The sequence below is a fragment of the Pezoporus occidentalis genome, unplaced genomic scaffold (genome assembly GCF_034315485.1).
Source record: "Pezoporus occidentalis ecotype Australia unplaced genomic scaffold, CSIRO_AGI_Poc_V1 ctg199, whole genome shotgun sequence".
Lineage (NCBI taxonomy): Eukaryota > Metazoa > Chordata > Aves > Psittaciformes > Psittacidae > Pezoporus > Pezoporus occidentalis.
Genome location: NW_026913844.1, coordinates 1003321 through 1021727, shown reverse-complemented (window position 1 = coordinate 1021727; position 18407 = coordinate 1003321). Strand labels below are relative to the sequence as shown.

At 49.3% G+C, this 18407-nt stretch overlaps 1 protein-coding gene across 3 annotated transcripts in view; it reads right to left on the bottom strand.

The window, feature by feature from the left end:
• Nucleotides 1-18053, bottom strand: part of GRIK4 (glutamate ionotropic receptor kainate type subunit 4) — a 179186-nt gene extending 161133 nt beyond the window's left edge. Inside the window, exon 1 of one of the 3 annotated variants that reach the window (XR_009964551.1) lies at nt 16509-16672. The gene's annotated coding sequence lies outside the window, so the exon portion shown is untranslated. Of the gene's footprint in view, nt 1-16508; nt 16673-17986 lie in introns of those variants that run through there. The other 2 variants (XM_062617643.1, XM_062617642.1) reach the window with 2 other exon arrangements.
• Nucleotides 18054-18407: the final 354 nt, after the last annotated feature.

The following is an 18407-nucleotide window of genomic DNA, read 5'->3' as shown; positions in this document are numbered from 1 at the left end:
TGACCTGATCAGATCATCTATTTACCCCTCGCTGCAGTCCCAGAGCTTATAACCCAGGTTTCCCAAAGGTTTTTCCCCATCTGAGGGCCTAGGCATACAACTGAACATGACGGCAAGAAGGATGCTTGACAGGTTAATGCATCAGCTATCTCTCCGAGAATGTACTTCAGTCTGAAATAAAACACAATGATGTCTTCTGCTTTATATAGCAAAATCTGGCCTTAGGGATCCAGCAGACCAGCAAAGGCTGAACAGAGTGGTTTTCTTAGACAGGGAGGGCATAATTTGTGCTTTGTACATTGAGAGTGCTAACACAGCCTGCTAAGACAGAGAATGCAGTCTCTCCAGATCAAATAAAACACCCTGTGATTTTCCTTTTAAAGGGAGGCCAAGTCAGAAGTTACCCTGTCACACATCTTGCGCTCTAAACTAGACTCCGGCACTCAGCAGATCACCGGGTGACCCATGCATTTCCCTCCTTTCCCTCTCCCCATGCTTATATATTTGTCAATTGGTTTTCCATCTGCAATCAGCTATTCAAGTCACTCCACAGTTTATCTTGGTAGAGATTTCATAGATTAAAACAGACAGGGAAAGGGCACAAACACACGGGTGACTCCCCCCCCAGTCTTCTCAGCACTCTCAAACCACAGGCAAAGGGAAAATACTCATAAGTGATAATAACTATAGACACAAGCAGGCTCAGCATTGTATACTAAGAGCTTGCCATTATCCTTACACACACAAACGAAACCATACCGGGGCACAGACTTGTCTGAATACGCACGAGCTCTGTCTCTCTGCTGATTCCCTCGCCCCAGCCAACCCTGCCACGCACCCTGCCTTAGCTCCCTCGCTGCCTGCTCTGCAATTTCAATGCCGCAGCTTCCTAAATAGCAAAAGATTTATCAGGCTTTCATCAGAAATATTTCATTTTCCAAAGGTATTTTTCCTTCTTCCAGGGCCCTGCAAGTCTTGCGGTATAACGTTGTCATCTAACACCCATCCCGATCTACATGAGAAACTGCTTGAAAGGAAAGAAGCAGAACCACCCGCAAGCATGCACAAGAAGGGGTGCAGAGGTGTTGAGACAGTGCAAAACCAATTAATTACTATAAAGCCTGGTCCTGCTTTTGCTCTCGGGAATCATGGGATACATGTCAAGATCTTTCCCACTTTCTCTCTGCTATTCGTGGACTGTAAAAGAACATAACTCATCTCAAGTTCCTAGCACGGATGCCTCTATGTGTTGCTTCAAGTTTGACCCACGTTCAAGAGGTTAATATGACTTGCTCAAGGTTACACGGGAGGTCTCTGGCAGAGCTATGAATTAAACTGAAGTTTGTAGTAGCCCAGGGCTGCTGCCCATGTATTACTGTCAGTACTTGGCACGGACTTCTCGGTGCTCAGAGAGTTATGGTTCAGAAAGAGCAAAGTAACCCCAAATTCCCTGCCTCCAGGGGTCTGCAGACCCCAGAACCAGATGGTGCCAAGCCAAGGTTAAAGTTAAGCACAGCCTCAGCCAAGCACGGGGCAGTTCAGGCTGCCCTGACACTGATGGGAAACAGAGAGTAAATGAAGAGCTCCGTTAGTCCCCCTGTCTACCCAATAAACTCAATCCTTCCAAGCCATTTGTCTAATCTGTTCTGCCAAACCTCCAGTGACAGGCGCTCTGCAAACTCCCTTAGCAATCTATTTTAGCGCCTCACTATTTTTACTGTTCAACAAGGTTTCCTCGTGTCCAGCCTCAATTTTTCTTGCCACGATTGATGCTGTTGAGAAGAGTTCATTGCCTTTCTTTGAGACTGTTTCTCTTTGATTCCTGTGGGCATGTGTTCTGGGCTGAGATGGCCGCAGGTTTCCATGCTTTAATAATTCAAACATTACAGAACGGAACTGATGGGCAGTCTCGTTTGAACTGCCCTCTGCAAGCCCGGCTCAGAAATCTGCTGTCATTGTATCGCCATCCAAGCCTATGCATATGGCACAGCTAAGACAGAAGCACAAATAGGAGCTCTGCCTATTACAGTCTCAAACTGGCAACCAAAATTGAAACAGCCACTCTCTAAAAGCACCAACCTCATTTTCCCCCTCATACTCCGACCACAGAGAAGGCAGACCCCAGCACACAGACCTGGGTACCCAAAGCATCCGTCTCTGTTTCAGACAAGCCAATTACCTTCAGAGATGCAGCATTCAAAGGGTTATTTCTGCGCCTCAGTTGTGGATGCTGGAGTTCAGCCTTAAGCTCCCAACTTCGAAACGTTGGCTTGTAGTCTTGGGAAACCAGAAGGAGAGGAGAGCAGCGCTGTGCCAGATAGCTGGGACCTAGCAACCGCCAATCGGGACCAAGGCAACACAAGCTAGTTTTTAAACCAAGTAATAGATGGGGGAAAATGGGATCATGGTGGGAAGCAAGTGAAAGAGAAGGGAAGCTGAGTAACCACAATGCACGTGAAACGGGCACGATCTCACACCTGTAACTGAAGCAGAATTGCTGAGCAGCCTCTCTGCTCCCAGCTGCTCCTTATGCATGGAGATCTTCCTTGTTTGTCACCTCCATGCCCCCTTCTTTCCATGCACTCAGCTCTGCCAACGTGAGCTGTACTCCAGCCCCATGGCCAGAGCCCACTTTGACAGTTCTGAGTGTGGTCCTGCACGGAACCCAGCTTCTTTCTACCATGTCTTGGCTGGCTCTGCCTCCAAGCAAGGACACGGGACTCAAAAGCTTATCACTTTCATAGACAGATAGCAAAAGACAACCCGGCAGCAAGCTGGCCTCCCCATTTTATGTGCCTAAGGCTTGCTTTCACACACAGCACCAAACACCTCGCCAATAACTGCTTGACTGCAAGTAGCTAGAATCCAGACAGATGCCTCCAATACTTCCCCCTTTCATTCTTCCAGACCACTTTATACTGCTGTTACACCCTTTGAGTGGCTTCTTTATCTCTCTTTAGTCCATGCAACCTTCTTTTTCCCTTCTTGCAGGCACTTAGCCCAAGAAGGATGGGACAACAGACCCTAACGAATCACCTGAGATACTAAGGACTGCATATGCAATGATTTGCAAGCCCTGCTTCCCTGATCAATCCCATCCTGTGCCTTTGCATATGTCCCCATTTGTTCCCTGCTTTTTGCTCCCAGATCCCATAAAGAACTTTTCCCTGTCATCATTAGGCCTTTTTGGATTCACTAAGGGCTCCCGGTGGCTCCGTGTTGCTCTGTGCCTTTTAAGATATTCCATGTTACTTCATTTCGGTTGCAAACTAACAATACCCCAAATACAAACCAATTCGGAGCTCGCTTGGACAGCAGTGGCTACACACCATGAAAACACCTGCAGGCACACAAGCACACCTCATTCTGCCGGACCCCTCATGCAGACACACTAATCAAGCCACACTTACATGCTCCCTGTTGCTTAAATTAAGACACATTCACACCACACCTAGGAGGAAAACCAAGCCAACGCATACGCAGCAGCTGGCTTGATAATTCCCCTCCACTGCAAGCCATTTCTCCAGTAATTAGAGGGTTTAGATGCTGTAACAAGGCTAACACTAGTTCCACCCACAGGGCAAAGTTCAGGCAGAGAATCTGGAGAGCAGTGAACAATAAACGGGCAGTGAATTAGAAGCCAGTCATCTCAGTGGGAGCACCGAGTACACAAGCCAACAGCTTCATTTAATTACACAAAGGCATCTCAATCTGTTTCCCACTGCCTTGGTCTTTTAGGGATAGGAAGTGCATTTGCCAGTTTTAATCAGAATTAAGTAATGGCTGCCTGTCCAAAGCTACCTATTGCCACAGCCCAATTTATTCACACTTAAGGAAGGCGACAGAGGGCCATCCAGACCCAAAATCTCAGCATTATGAGGTTATGAATACCCATTGTTCTTTGAGGATGGAGTGAAGGACCACTCAAATAGCATCCACTTGCAGCACTCGCTGGTCCTAACATTCAAGATTCTAAACCACCATGACCCCAAAGCATACCACAAGTGGTACTGAACCCAGCTTGTCTACCGTGATAAAAATGAGCTCTGTAGATGTTTGTTGAAAACTGAATTCAGGTTTTCCCAACCATTTAATGCTTCATATTGGGATCCCAGGCAATCAGCATCCCTCTGAATTACAGGCAAGTTTAAATAGCCAGAATACAGCATGGATGCACACAGGGCCACCCGGGGGGGAGCATGCTACATGCAAAGCAGTAATCACAGCCCTCCAAGGCACTGTTTATCACCTGCTCTCATGGGGTCCTCCTACACTCACCTGCACTACAGGAGGCTCTTAGAGACGAGATATGAGCCTGGTATCTTCCCTGTCCCTTTGCACGCTCCCCTGCTTTGTCTCACCATGCCTCCTCTGTGCTTTTATGTTTGCATCATTAAGTGGCCTTTAAAAGTCTATTATGCAGTTCTCGTTAGACAGAGAGAAGGAAGTGCAGGGGGGAAAGAATGAAACAAAATTAGCCAAAGGCTGCCAGAAGTAACAAGCACAAGAGCTTAATTTCAGAGCGGTGACTACGTGTTTACAGCAGGGAGCTGGGAGTTAGCATTGCAGAGCTATGGGATGAGCAGGGCTAATTCTGACAGGTCAGGAGATAGGTGTTCAACTCAGGGGTCTGCCCCAGGCAGGTCACTCCGTATTGCTGCAACACCACTGTGGAGAAAAGGGGTAAGGACAATCCCCGCATCTAAGGGCGGTCCATGCGTTTGTGGCTCTGCACAGTGGCGAGGGATGCGGCACCAACCGCATTCCAAACCTCTGCATTTTCTGCTAGTTCATCTTCCCCAGCCCACGGGCATCAACGCTGAGCAGACAACAGCCCATCTTCCTGCTTCCCCAACGGAGATCCAATGTCTTCCACTGGGAGAAAATGCCCACATTTTAGTCCAGAGCCAACTGCTCAAGGTACCTCTAGCACAAAATGTTCCACTCTGCCATCTGAATACAAAACCTCCAGCAAAACACCAGCTGCTGCTGCTTGCCGCTCAGCCAGCTCAATCCATTGTGATTCTGGGTCACTGGGAAGCACCTTTACTCCAGTGCTCCCATCAGACCAAGAGGGGTTTCCTGCACAAACAATACCCCCGTGACAGGGAAGGCAAAGCTGTCCAGAGAAAGCAGCTGTGTTTTAGGAGCAGGGCAGAATGATTCCTATTTAAAGCACTGTTAATTTCCCTCCTCTTCTTTATCTCAGGGAGATAATGACCCTCACACTTTAAGCCAGGCCAATTGCTGACAGGTTCAGCTTCTCACTTGAACAGAAGTTCATCCCTTCACCAGGCTGATGTCTTTACCTGATTGGAGCTCTTCATTAAAGCATCAACACCCCAGTAATGGAAACAAAATGAACTAGAAACCTCATTGCCGCTGCTCCAGGAAAAAGGTAGCACATTTCCTGCCATCCATCATGAGACCTAACAGTTCCAGAGAACACGCTTCTCCCTCAGCCAGGGACTCGCAGGATATAACACGGGGACAGTACTTTACCAGGGCATGCATTAATCTGTCTAGAAAGACCAGCCCATAGCATGCACATCCGAACCGGAGACACCACATTAGCACTCCTAAATCACCCCTTCCTGGGTTGTGTGTGTGTTGGCGGGGGAAAGGAGTCACAACTTCCCACTGATAGCACCAACTCTTCGGTATCAAATCCTGGGGGTGGGAAAGGAGAAGGAAAAAGCCCCCTTAACCCAGGCTTGAGTCTCCACTCCATAGCAGCGCTGCAGCAAAACTCATTAGTCATGGCTGGCAAACTTGAAAGGAATAAAAGGAGCCAATGAGTAATGCACCACTATAAAAACATAACAACCTCAATAATGGGAAAATCAAAACCCTGCACATAAACAAAGCCACCAAAACAGGAGCGCTTGAGCCAAGGTATATAGTTCCCAAATTCCATCTGTATAACGGCATTTGGAGCATTCCATCTCAAGTGTTGCTATACACACCAGCTTGGAAATGGTGGGTTTCTAGCCCTGACATATGCACAAATGCATAGATACAACCATCATCTCCATGGTCTTGGGAATCCCTTCCAAACATTGCCATTCCAAGAAGAAGCAGGTGAGGGGTAGAGGCTCTATCTAGCATATGTGGCAGCCTTAAGAGCTGCATTTATGCAAGCAAATGGAGCGTATCAGCTGCACTGTATTAACACCACTGCCTGCGAATGGGACTCTTATTTTTGTTGCTGTGACTGGAAACTTGCTCAACATAGAGTCGAGGAGAAAACTGCTTTGAGTGGTATGGTCAGAACAGCATTTGCACCTCCTGTAGCACAAACCCGCTGTCATCTGCCACACTGCAGGAGCGCAGTCTTGTCCATGCTTTACACACAGAGAGAACTGAGGAAAGGCCTCCCAGTATGATGCCCCCGACCAAACCAGCAAGTCTACAGGGAGGAGAACAACTCAAACTGCTACAGTTCGCAGCAGGATGAACCCCACAAACCACTGCACAAATCCCATCAATTACCTCAGTTAAGGGCTGTAAGGAGCTTCAAGACAAAGCTGATTCCATCATGCAACTCATGATTCCTGACACATTGCTAAAAGCCCTGGATCTGCACCTCAGGAGCCTGCAAAAGAACCTTCGCCTTCATCTTAACCTGACGAAAAGCCAGTTCCTGGTTCTGGTGGCCTTGAAGCTTAAAGGTTCAACACTGCCAAAAACCGATAGGCAAAATGAATGCTAAAATGGTTTTCTCTTTGTGGCTTTAACCTCCCTGCCACAGGTTTCTTCCCAAGCTCACTATGCACATACACTACCATACCCACCCAGGGTGGCATCACTGCTATCATAGGGTGACATTCATAGTGTAATAAATAGTCAGCAGAGAGGCTGACCAGATAATCCCCCTGTCCCTCTAAGGTTTTGTCCGTATGACTGTACACTGAAAAGCAGGCTATTTGAGGATGTTTGCTTCTCTATGACAGCTCTTTCCTAGAACCTAATGGGCTCTAACATGTATTTTAACATGACTCCTTTATTAAGTCATTTTCCTATTCCTGAATGCCACCTGCAGACATCAACTAGTGCTATTCACTCCAACTTTGTAACAAATGGAATAAAACCTGCAGGATTTTCTTCTTGACATGATGATAATCCCAGAGACCTAAGGGCTATAGAGTGAATTCTTACACAATATGATAATTGACTCAGTCTCCAAAGGATAAGCATGTCAAGATACAGAAATCATTTTTTTCTTACCAGCGCAATGAAGATGTGATTGAGAATGTCATGTTCTGGGTGCATGAGCAATAGTCTCATAACTCATGATCTAAAATAAATTGTTCCATCATTTGTACAAGTTAGGAGATATTCCAAGTCAGACAAGCTGAAAGCAGAAGTTTAAACATACTCAGCATGGCAGAAAGAATATTAACTTCCCTCCCCCCTATATAAACGTTAAATCACAGCCTCTCACTTAGGGTTAATCAATCTTTCAATGGTGCTCAAGCCCACCAAACACAAACATTTTTTCCTGCAAAACCTGGCAGAAAAGGGCTTCACTGAAGCACTGGAAAAGGCTTTGACAAGTCCCCAGCGAAAAGCACTACATGAGCACACACATAACCTCACTGCTACATACCAGATACCCTGGACGGCTTGTCCATGATTACTTGACTAAGGAGCCATTTATGTGAAAGATGCCATAGGCAATGTAGGTTTCGGTTCCCCCTTCATTCCCATAAAACACTATTCACTTCCATAATTGAACCTTCAGCAACAAAGAACCTCTAACAAATGAAGCAATTTCTGGGGAAACTCAGACCCTAAATCCATGCAGACAACAGCTCTTGGGCAGAGTTCAAACGCATCCCCTGCTTAAATTCTTTATCTCAGGCCACTTAAAACCCCTGAAGAATAGATGCATTAAACAGACTTGGGAGAGAACAAGAATGGCACTGCAGGCTGAGATCACTCCAAAAAGGAGGAGAGGATGCTAATTATACCACTGTTAAAATGGAATCACTGGGGGAATAACAACAAACAGTCAAGACAGTTAAGCAGTGCAAGAGCTGCTGTACTACTTCATCAGTTCTAGGCCATCCTCCTGAATGGAGAGTAACAGATGACATCAATGTGGTGACAGGCAATCAATGAACACTCAATTAACAGTTACAATATTACTAACTTAAGCAAAATGTGCTTTTGCTAATGGCAAGCTCCTTTGTACTGATACCACCCTAATTTAGTTTTCTTCAACGCACCAACATCAGACGTTGAAAGAGAGAAATTCAGATGCCACCATGGGAGAGGAAATACCCCTTTGATTCTGCAAAGGGCCAAGTCAAAGGGACAGAAGGAGACAAGACAAGGCTGCAGGATGATAGGCTGCTGAAAAATGTACAAGGCCAGGTTGCACAGGGCTTGGAGCAACACATTTAAGGTGCAACGTGCCACTGCTCCTTCCCACTCCTACCTTGCTCTGCAGCTTTAAGTTTGGCAAGGAGCTGGGTATTAGGTGAAAGTAACCCTCCTAAGCATACCCTGTGCCCTAATTAACACACCAGCCACCACCTGAATGGTAATGATACCTCTTAATCTCTCTCCCCGAGTTTGCTGAACATGTCCCAGGTGGTGGCATAAGGGATTCGTAGTTGCAGCATCCTTTGTTTCTGTGCGACTCCACAGCCGGCAAGCTGACCTAAAAGAACTCTGCAAGATGCATCGTTCCAATTTAGAAACAGCCAAAGTACCAAGTCCTGGGTAATTTGCTCCTCTCCTTAAACATAAAGCTGTACAAAAATAAAACATGCCTTTCTCTCATCTGAATTTATCTAGCTGGAGCATCCAGACGCAGACCCACATCCTGCCTCCGTACTTTTGGCTAGCACAGGTCCCTTCGCCTGGTTAAGTACTTACAGACAGTAATCAAAACACCCCTTAACCTTATCTTAGTTAAAAAGAACAGATTGAGCTTCAGTTCTGTCTCCAGCATGCTTGAGACCTCACACCATCCCTGTGGCTCTTATCTCCCACCAGTTTGCCAACATCATTTTAAAGGTACAGATACCGCGGCTGCACACAATGATCTCCCTACTTGTATTCATTATTTCTTTGCTTAGACAGCCAAAGATAGCATTAGCACTCCTGAGAAGCCACACCACAAGACCAGCTAGCTATTGATAAGATAATGAAATTAAGCTTCAGCTTCTCAGCTTGGCATGGCAGCTCCCAGGGGTTCCTCTCCCAAAGTGTGGTTTTACTCCCTACCCTCCTTAATGTGGATTAGTAAATTATCACATGCCAGTGATGCTGCAAGAGCTGTCTGTACATTTACCAGTTCCCACTACAAAACAACCTGACTGCACTTCAGGCTCTTTCTCAAACCCTCACGTTTGTCACAGCACCGGAACACGGCTTACCCTGGCTCAGATAACACAGGTCATGCTGCAGACACCTCAAAACCAGAGCCTGGTTCACCATCCCATACATGAGCTTCCTGCTGTCAGGATCCCAGCCAGAACAGGCCATTCATTGCCCCGACACAGCTGCAGGTCCCAAACCCTGCTTGGTGCCGTTGCAGTAAAGCCAGCTCCTGGGAGCCAAACCAGCTCCATCAACCACAGCCAGGCAGTGCCAGGGTATCTGCACTCCAGGCTCCTGCCAGAAACCATCTACCACACAAGGACTACAGCATTTCACACCCCTTCCAACAGAACTACCCCTGCCACACAGTGCTGGTTCAGATGCAGCTCAAGACATAGCTCAGATCCTCCTCCTAGAGCCATCATCGTGCTTCTGACCCACGCAGGACAAGGAGCCGGAGCCAGCCCCGAGGTGTGCTTTGGGCAATGCTTGCCAGCACATTGCAGATTCATGCCACATCAAAACTGCAAACTCATCCAGCATTTGAAGGGATCAGGACCCAGGGGTCTGCATTAGGAAGCTTTCCCTCTCCCTATCCCCAGCCTTACCAGTTGGATGCTAACACCAACTGCTTTTTGCACCAAGAAAGAAATTCGTCCCAGCAAACGTGCAAGCACTGACATCTTAAGACAAAAAAGGTGCAGATTTCTCAACTGTTCACTGGGTATTATGGAAATACATTCTTAGGGACTATTAAATCTGGGGATTATGGACTCGATGAGCAGCAGCTCAATGGACTAGCTTGCAAATACGTCTTCAGACAATCCTTAAAATGCAGATTAATTATCTAAGAGACCAGAACATTTATTTTTCCTGCAGACTTTCTAATGATCTGTTGCATAAACAAACATCCAGACAGTTCTGTTTGCATTTGTGTTGGCTGGGATGCTCTTCAATAACTAAAGAGTGACTGAGGAGACTTAAATCTTATTTAACACTCGGCAGGAACAGAACAAAAGGCATGTCAGTGTAAATCACAGGAAGATACGTCTCCTTTAAAGACCCTTGAGAAGTCCATAGTAACGGTACCTAAAGGCCCTGTTTCCCAAACACAGAACTTCAGATAGGCCATGCAGCATTACATTCTTTCCATTAGGTTTCATTAAAGAAGCGACATCATTTAACAACTAGTATTCCCAACAACCCCTTTTTAAGTGAGCAAGGCATTTTGTACGACAGACATGGTGCTCAGGGCTCTCCCAGATTCAGATTACCACCGCTGCCCGACCAGGAGTTGCATTTGGATGACCTGTACAGCAGAAGATTGACTTTGGGGGAACCATTACGTGATAGCTGCCATCATCATGGGCACAGGGTTCTGCTGCTGCCCTCACCTCCTACTTCCTGAGTGATAATTTGAACCCTTAAAGTTAGAACCTGAAAATCCCCTCTTGCTGTTTAAGTTTGCCATTGATAGAGGATTACATTGAGAGAGGATCAATCACAGCGGTCATGTTCTCAGTAAGGGGAATTAATGTGTTCTTTGTAGACTCTGTTTTCAGCTTCCAACTACTCCATTTCCTTGCCCCTTCTCTGATAGGCTAACATTGCTGCTGGATATCAAAACCAATGCAAAGCAAGTGTGAAACATTATTATTCCAGCTTCACACCCACTTTCCCTTGGTGTGAACAATAATGCAGAGCGCAAGACAGTGATGAATTGGACCTGGAGAGGACCAGATGCTCTGTGAACATTAGCACAGTCTCTGCCCCAAACATTTTTCAGCTTAAACAGAGATGTGATAGCCTGCTTTCAAAGCTGCCCATGCACACATACTATCTTTTAACACCAGATGTTACCGGATCACACACAAGGTGGAGCAGAAACAGAAAACAAGCCGAGACCAAACAAGAAAACAACGGCAAATAGTGAGCGTGGGTAGAGCGAAATACCTTTTGATCAAGCTATTTTGGGGTGAAAAAAAGCAGGTTTGGCACATCTAACAGCTTGCAGATCAGTGGTTGCAGTGCACTAGTGTGTTTGCAGCCAGGCTCTGCCCGTGGCTCCGTTTCTTGCCTCTTCACCTGAGGTGAGCCACATTAAGAACGACTCTATCAGACACAACAATTGGCTGCTTCATCATATGCTATAAAGAGAAAGCACGGGGTTGATGCCCAACATGAATCCCACTACAGACTCAAACATCAGTGACAAGGAGCCTTGCAACCACTCAGAGCAGGGCCAGAGAGGCATTAAAAACCTCACTTCATTCAGAAAAACATCAACTTCTGTCGCTGCACCCCAAAACCCTTGGTTTCCACAGAAAAGTTACAAGCAAACATGAAGGCAATAGAAAACATGGCAGTGATGTTTAACAACCCATCCCATACTATCTTTGCTACCCGATTCAGATGTCCGTGTAGGAAGGGGAGTGAGGGTGAGGAGCCACTACCATGGAGAAAGAGCTGACTTTGTGCTCAATCAGCTGAGGTGCGATCACACAGTTCATCCATAGCCATGGGAAGCACCCACCGTGATGCTCCCAAGGGATGCAGGTGAACTGGCATTAGGATGCACAGAAAGAGCTGTTCCCCACCAGCCATCATCCTCCCCCCAACTCGACACACAATATATGATGATCCCAGAAAGGAAAAAACCTGTTTCTTAAATACAGCAAAACCTTTCAGGAGCTGAGCACATGCCAGAGTGGGTGGGAAATGAGTATTATTATTATTACCGTGTGCTCCCGGGGTCTAAGACCTCAGATGACTTGTTTGTGCCCAGAATGAATTCCTGCAGACTCATTACAAACCCTTGCAAAGCAGGGTTTATAAGGTCACAGAAGAATTGCCATTAACTGCAGCCTAGCTCGGGATTGCCACGATGATCTATCTCTCCCATTTATGCATACGCAATAAGGCCAAGACGAAGCTCCTTTGCTTTATTTCCACATCATTGTGCTGATGCTGAGCTAACCAAATAAACAAACTGAAAAGCGAGTGGGGAAGGAGGAGGGGGGGGAGAGGAACAGAGAGAATAAGGGAAAAGAAATGTGTGCCAGGCTCTCTCGCTCATGAAGGATGCAAATAAATTCCACAAGCTTTGAAGCCGGGAGATCTCGGCAGAGATGAAAATCCCCCTCGTGCTGGATGGCTCACCGGGTGCTCAGTTAAGACACTGCTTGGGCATGTATTATGCAGCTGCTTCCATGTAAAGGATGGTCAGAATAGTTCCCCTGCCACCTGACCAAGACCTGGCTCAGGGCTTTGCAATCGAGCAGGAACAGGAACCCTCTGGGCTCTCTGATCCCCCTGCCACCACCGTGAGACAGCAGCAAACAGTAACACTCCCCTTCCAACACTGAACACTTCCCAAGTCTCTGGGTAAGAGGCACGGAGGATGTGGGGAGGATGCGTCCATCCACTCATGTAGATGGACAGCTTACATCTCAGCTCCCTTCTTCCTTCAGTAAGATGGTATCCATCCCCTTGGAAAACCCGGGGGGGGCAGCCACCAGGACTCAGCAAAGTTCCCCATAATTCACCGTAAAGCCCAGCTGCATGCAGCACTATCTGGATGCCCACAGCTCCTGCTCCAGCAGCACTGAATCCCTAACCCAACACAAGAGGCTTTGGGAAGAGCTGACTGCCCCTGCTCCATCACTGCAAACACCCCTTCCACAGACCCCCTGGACCACACAGCCCACCTGCACCTCCCATGGCTCCCCTTTGCCCACACAGCCACAAGTCCTCATCAGGGGCACACGGATCACACCCCTGCATGTTCTCCTATGGAATCCCACAGAAGCACTTTGGCTACATCATTAGGAAAAGATGTGCTTGTGTTTTACCTTTTCATGTGCTTGTCATGCTCTGAGTTATACCCCAACTACAGTGGCCGAACCACCGGCACGCTCAGATCCATCAGCCTTGTCTCTTAATCCTTCCAAATGTTCAACAGCTAAAGCAAACCCTTTCTGTTCTCACTCTCTCTAACTCAGCTCTGATCTGCTTCCACCTCCAAATCATTAAAGAGAATAAATAAGCCTAGCCCCAGTGTGAGGAGCCTTCACATAACCACCTATCTATGCTCTGATCAGCACCCCTCCATTACACTTCTATTTTCCACAGCTTAACTAGGAAAGCTGGCACTGAACTCTGCCCCTTACCCTATAGCTATTTATTTCCCAAAATAGTCCCTTTCAGGTGAGTCTAATGAAAAATCCAAATAAATGAGGTACATTTCCAGTGCCTATTTCATTACCCTGCCAAGCTGCAAGTAGCATTAGGAAGGCAGGCTTCCCTACTCATCTTCCCCATATAAGCTATGGTGATTTAACCCCCCAAGGTTAGACCCATCCATTCCAGACCCATTATCTGTGATAATTAGCACCCCCCCACCTAGCATAGAACAGAAGCAAAACTCACCTACCCTCAGATTTGGTTTCTGTAAAGGCATTGCATGGTAAAACTCCTGCTGTATCCGGCAGCTCCTTTTGACCGCTTCAGTTCCTCTGGGGTAACTTCCCAGCAAGGAGGAAGAGGAGGAACCATCCCTTCCATGTTAACAGCTGGTTCTATTTCACACTTTATTTACTTCAGGGCTCTCAGATGAACCATCCCCAGTCCCACTCATTTACAACACCCAGGTTTTTTTCCCTTTGGTCATTATTTGCTCTTTAAACAGTTCAATCACTGCTAATTTACTGCAAATGGTGGGAAGGATTTCCTCAACATGCTGGTACAAGGAAATCACTTTTCCTTCAGCCACAGCTTCTCCTACATACTGGGGTTCAGGGAGCCTCCATTCACTACTGCTGCCCATTTCAGCATCCTGCAGTTGCCTGGCTGTGCTGGACACCACCTACACAACGCTGCTGATGCTTCACTGCATCCAGGAGCACGGGGAGGCTTTTCCCAGCTCCAGCAAGGTCTCCCACAGAGGCAGAGCAACGAGCAGACACTGAGGTCCTGTGTCTAGCTCACCTCATTTGGCTTAGTCATAGAGAAGCTGGTGGCAGGAGAGCGGTGATAAATCACAGCTGAGCCTCCTTTCTCCCCTCTCTTGCACAGCACCTGCAGAAACGTGGCTGAAAAGCACCCAAGGAGGCCCAGGCTCAGTTCATTTACATTAGCTCCTATAGACACTAGGTGAGCATTTCAAGGTACAGGAAACATTCCTGGGTTTACTGCCCTGATAGCTTTTGAACTGGTTGAGGTTTGTGATCTCTGCTCTACCCATCTGCTACTCGCTGTCGACCAACATGGAAATGATCCTGTTTGAGCTGGTCCTCACTGTGTTTTGCTGCACCTTCGTTAAAACTGCCCCATCCATCCCCAGCAGCACACCAAGCCTTCCACAGGCACAGAACAAAGGCCACAGAAAGCACTGTTGGATTAACAGCACTGATTATCCTTCCAAGCCATGTCCCATGCATCAGGCAAAAAGTTACTATGGGGAGTTATCAGGGTGTTCCTTCCTATTCACACACAGCAAGATGTTCCCTGTTTTAAAAGATACTTCAGCCTTATGTATGCTGAAAACATAAGGGCAGAAAAACAGTTCTGAGAAGGCTTGAAAAACTTTTGTCTCACCTTTTGCCACCTAAAGCATGAAAAATAAATCAAATCTGACCCTAGCAAGTCCTGGGCATGAAGATCTTCCCCCTCAAAGTCAGAAAGAATCAATATCCACAACCCAGGCTCATCAGCAAGCCTTTAAAAAGGGCAAGACATCTGCAGATGCTTAGTGCAGGCTGAATACAGAATAGAGCTTAAGCAATTGTCAAAGAAATCAAAGTTTCTTAGGTGCTGCTCTGTATCTCTGTCCATACGGCCCAGTGATGTCTGAGTCTAAGCATGTACCTGCTCCTTCATCACTTCTCCTCTCCCCTGCTTTTCCCCCTTTCTGCCATGGAAGCCCACCCTCCCGCATGGACAGGCTCTCTCTCCGCATGCACAGCCAGCAAAACCACACAGCTCCTCTCCCAGCAAAGGAGACCAAGGCCTCATCTCACGTGGAAAACCAGCTGCTGCTCCCAGAGAAAGCATTACCTAAGCCAGCGTGGTCAAAGCAGAGATCCTACACTGCAGACGGATGCTTGCCCATCAGAACTCATGCGATCAGTCAGCATCTGAGGATCTTCCCCAAGTCCCGGGCGAGCTGTAAGTTCACTCGCTTTGCAGCAAGCCAAGGAATCAGCGTGAGCACGCTCCCCTGTGCTGGAGATGGGATTTCCTGACCAAATGTAGCTTCCAGAATAGCCAGTTTGGAGGCAGCACCTCCTTGCTGTGCCTTTGATGAGCTCTCTGAGGACCAGCTCCCTCGAATCGTTTGCCATTCACCCACAGATTGCTGCATGCTCCTTGGCACCTGAGCAGTTAGGTCTTTGCCAGCCCACATGACTGTTTGGCTTCTCCTCCTTGCACAGCTTGCAAAAGAAATCTCCAGCAAGAAACTTGCAGACAGCATCAGCACTGTCTCCGTGGGTCCCTCACTCGCTGGCAGCTGCCCTAAACCCCCTTTCAGAGCCAACCTTTCACAGGTGACTCTTCTCAAGGAGATGCTGATGCCTCCATCAGCCTCTTCCCACTCTGGGAAACCCACTGGCCTGCCCACAGCCCTTCATTTGGGGCTCACGCTGCTCCCATCACCAAGAGCACACACATCATCTCCGCAGGAGCCAGCTCTTACAGGGTTAAAACAAACTGCCATTTAAAGAGCATTCTCATCAGCTCTATCACACTCTGAAGCCCTCTTCCTGCTCAGCACAGGCTGTCAGCTCCCCCTTGCCCACAACCCAGGTACAGGTGTCTCACTTTAGGGTGTTAATTCACACCAGGTGTGGGGAAAGCAGCACCTGCAAACCAGACAGAGCCACGCAGCAACTTCCCAACTTCTGACTGCTAATGAGACCCATCCCCGAAATGGAAACCAACGGGGAAAGGTTCAGCCGCTTACCATATATTTCTCTACCCAGATGGTTCCCTTCAAATACACATGCTAATATGCACAGACACTAAAGCAGACTTGCACCAAGGCACTTTTTAAATGCCTTGGCACGGTGGGAGCCTCTCTGCAGATTGCTTCCACAGAGCACACTTCTACCCCTATGCAAAAACGCAGACTAAAGCAAGCCATGGCAGAAAAGCAGCGTTAGAACATCATCTCCTACCTGTGAGCACACACGTCCTAGCGCCCAGGAGCCTGTGGCAGGAGCTGCTGCCGGCAGCTCTACGGGAGCACCAGCGACTCCATGGGGATGCTTGCTTGCTTGCTCGCTCGCTCTGCGATGCTATAGAGCCTCGGCTGCCTGTCCAGGGAAGCAGGGAACGCTGTGCTCCCTCCCGGCTAACCGCGGCGGTCACATCCAGCCGGGATGCGGCTCCTCGGAGGAAAGGCTTCAGAGAGACAAAGGGACTGGGTCCTGCTGGGGGCGAGCAGAGGAACCTCCCGCTGCCGCGGCGTGGGACAGCCAGTGCCCAGCAGCGCTCGGGCAGGAACGGTGCCCAGGATGCGGTGGCAGAGTGAGCCATCCCCTCGGCATCTCCCGCTAGCGGAAGGCCCCCGGGGAAGCGGGGAGCAGCTCCGGCTCCTCCGGGAAGCAGCACCACGCTGCAAAGGCCACACGTGTGGGAGATGAAACAGCCCCCGTGCGGGCTAAATTAACTTCCCCAGGGGCACAACCTCGGGGTCTCACAGCTGGGAAAGGAAAAGGCCTGATGGGGGATGAGAGCTGAGTAACGCTCACAGCATCTCTTTACGCAGAGCTCCCAGAGCTGCAGGCTATGCCGGAGTTTATGCATCAACAACACAGAATAAAGTTGGGCCTAGGAAGAGGCTGCTGCATGGAGTTTCCCCCCACTGCCCAGAATCAACACTGCTTGCTCATTAAAGGAGTCTCCGCCAGCATCAAACCTGCACGTCTGCGCATACAAGTACCTCATGTATCCCAAGACAAATTATTCACGAGCGCAACTCCAGCGAAACGCATTCCAGAACAATGAACCTTTTCTTTCCAATCCGAAGCCTGAGAAAAATCTCACTTCAACACCATCTCCCCCCCCGCCTATGCCTGTCGCACGCAGGCTGAGAATACAGCAACACGCAAGTACCCGGGGAGCATCCATTCCAGCCAGCCCCGCTCCCGGTGTCCACCGCACGCTGGAGACATCCCGGGGACCGTTCCTAGGTAACCCAGAGGAGTTGCAGTCACACAGAGCCCCCCATTCCCCGCACTCCGTGAACTTCAGCTCTCCCGAAAGGGGGAACACGACATTTTGCAACTCTTCCTACGCTAAACACACTGCGGCCCCCCTCCACACACACACACACACACACACAAGGGCTGGTAACAAAGTCCTTCACCAAGTGCTGCCGTAACCGGGGCGAACGGGGCTGCTGCCGCCGGCAAGCATGGGCGCGTCCGGCTCCGCTTCGCCCCCCGCTCCGAGCCTTGCCCGGGGCTCCCAGCGCCTCCCGGCTCCGCAGCGGCGGGCGAGCGGCGCATCCCGGGCCCGGGCATCCCGCGATGGGGGGCGGACGGGGACCGCGGCCGGTGCCTCCACAGCGGGGAGCGGTGCTCTGGGTCCCCGCCGCCCCTTCATCCTCCACCCCCCGTGCCCGGTCCTCCCTCCCCGCGGCGGCTCCTACCTGGGCTGGGCGGCGCGGCTCTGCCAGCGGCTGCTCCGGCCCCGTTCCGACCGCGGCGGCGGCGGCGGCGTCGGGCCCCCAGCGGCGAGCGGGGGAACTGCAGGGGCGGCTGCCGGGGCACGGCGCCGCGGGAAGGGGGTGAGCGGCGCGGGGGCCCCCCCCCGCGGGCGTGCGGGGCAGCGTGGAGCGGGGCGGGATGGAGGGAGGTGGGATGGAGGGAGGGCAGGAAGTAGGGGCTAGAGAACGGAGATCGAAGGAGGGCAGAGTGAGGATGGCAGGAAACGGGGCAGAAACCAGGATGGAGGGAGCAGAGGGATGCAGGAAGGGGAGGGGACTGAGGAGGGGGTCAGGAGGGCAGGGAGCAGTGGGGTACTGGAACTGTTGCTTCCAAAGTGACCGGTTCTCGTAAGGCTGAGCACTG